Here is a 2,618-nt window from a genome sequence, read left to right as displayed (position 1 = left end):
TTAAGTGTACCTATGTACACACTAAAGGGCTTGTTGTCACGGGTATATTTAGAAAATTTCAGTTGAAGTTCATATACCCTTGCAAGATTGAATTGTTCACCAAAGATTTCTTTAACCGCATCCTAGATTTCTTTTGCGGTATTCATAAACAAGAAACTTTTGGCAATGGTTGGTTTCATAGAGTTTAACATCCAGCTCATAACAATGTCATTCTCAGATTCCCATTCTCATAGGCGGAATATGAGATTTTTTATTTCGGGTTTTTTCCAGTGATATATCCTAATTTGGATCTACTATTGAGAAACAACTTAATAGCCTTTGCCCAACTAAGGTAGTCGGTCCCAGAGAATAACAAATTTATGATTTTAAGAAAATGGTTTTGATCAAGGCAACCAACATTACTGTTGACCGAACTTTTTGAGGAGTTGACATTGTTGTCGGCCATCATTTCTCTGTTCTCTACCATAAGAATCAACGACTAACGATCACCTCAGAAAGTCATGCTCTGATACCATGTTACAAAACTTATATGAAAACACACATAATCAGATCATGCATATTTACGTGGTTTGGCAATGATTGCCTACATCCACGAAAGAAAAATGACTCACTCATTTATTGTTATCTCACACCACCAGATGGCTACAATACACTGATATAAATAGGAGACTCCAGCCAATTCAAACAAGCAATAGTTGGCTAGAGATAGACTCACCCAAAAAGGATAAAGATGAAACACATGGTAATCAAGGAAGTTACCATAAACCTGGAAAAAATATTTCAAAATGCTGAATAGGAATAACAGATGTGAACCGATAAGCATTTGTATCCACACGATGACAATGTCAATGGTGAATGCAACCGCGCATTTTCAAATTGTCTTTAGATGGTACTTCTCTGGTTTAATTTCCTGACAATCTTACAAACAACCTACTGCTTTCTAGGAATTTACTAACACTATGCACTCTAATAACATAGAGTAAATGCCAAGGATACCTATAATTAGTAGTATACCTGTTTTGCAGTGTTGGCTCATTTTAACATTGTGGGAATATTGAAAGACAAAATTCTGGATATTTGATGATTTCTTGAAGACTAAGAATTTAATGAAATCAAGAGGGATGTAATACTTTTGTCCTCTAAATTCATGGCCCTTAAATGATCCTTGTTGCCCTGTTGGTTGGGATTGCTTTCACTTCGTTACTTCATCACTGGGGACATTGCATTTTTTCGTTGGTCGACTTGTAATATAATATCTCTCTCTCTGAGATTCTAACTCAAGAACCACACTGTGAGGTTAGAGAACCTACATGGGGTGCACCGAGTCACGCTATTCTGGACTATCTTACACCATGTATAAGCCAACATTTTTGCCTAGATCCAGTAAGACTTGGTTCCAAACCAGGCGGGCTTTTGGCCTGACCGGCCTGATTGCCCAACTTAGCGAACCAAAAGGATAGGCCATGGGCTGCCTGTTAGAATTTTGTCTAGTATGAATTAGGCCTCACCCTAGCCCATCTATCAACAGGTGAGTCATGCCAAATGAAGTGACATTACCACAACTCAGTTTACTGATAAATTAAAAAAACTAGGAGGTACTCTAGGACAACCTTCTTGTGGCAATATGCAAAGTAGGTTATATGTCTCCCCCCCCCCCTCGAACACACAGGTGCATCTTTGGGGGTCCAAATGAGCACCACGAATGTAAGTACGTGGGGCTTGTATCTCCGTGTGTGTTGGCATCAGTTAGCATCAGAGTCTGGTGTGGTTGCAAAGACTTAAGTACCCTTTCTCGCCATGAAACGATGATTTTAGAAAAGGATAAAAATATCCTCCATCCAGAAAAGTGAGGATGATCTTAACTCTTTAAAGTCCAAACGTTTTATTTTCACCCTAAGCAGTAAACTTCTCTACTGTAACAGGAGCTCCTCGCAATATTTCACCCTAAATGTTCTGGATCACCCTTTGAGAATGCACCATGGTGTGAGTTTTATGAAAACAAATTTTAAAGCAATATTTTTAATAAAAACAAGTGTGAAAGCCAAATACCAAATAATAAAAACCGGCCCGCAAGAGTGGAGGAGTCCAGGTCGATCTCAGGGAACGGAAAATACTTGTATTCAAACACACAAGCTAAACTACTCTTTATTGCCAAAAAATAAAAAGAATTTAAATAAATAAATACGAGAGTGCTGCCCTACGAAGAGGGCTTAAACAATAATTGAATGACTTATTACAGACCCAATTAATAAAATAAAAGAATTAAAATCCTAATCTAAAACTAAAAGAAAAGGGCTTCAGTGCTTCGAGCCTTCTTGTCCCTTCTTGAGGTAATGCATGTTTTCTTGAACTTTTGCTTTTCTGAGGGCACTTCTGAGAGTCTGAGGGTCCCTTGAGGGGTGACTTTTCAGGACCTCATAGGGCTCTTCAGAAGCTTGAGAAAGGGTTTCCTTGCACATTAAACAGTTCCCCGCAACACAAAAACATGAAGCAAACAACAACGAGAGATCTACAAGAAAATCAACAAGGAATCTGACATAAAAAATTCACAAAAATGCGAAGTAAAGACATGAACTAACACTGCACCACTCACACGAGATGACAAAACAACAACACTA

This window comes from Nuphar pumila, chromosome 7 (genome assembly GCF_984573655.1).
Source record: "Nuphar pumila chromosome 7, dmNupPumi1.hap1.1, whole genome shotgun sequence".
NCBI classification, from domain to species: domain Eukaryota; kingdom Viridiplantae; phylum Streptophyta; class Magnoliopsida; order Nymphaeales; family Nymphaeaceae; genus Nuphar; species Nuphar pumila.
Note: the sequence above shows the minus strand (reverse complement) of the source record.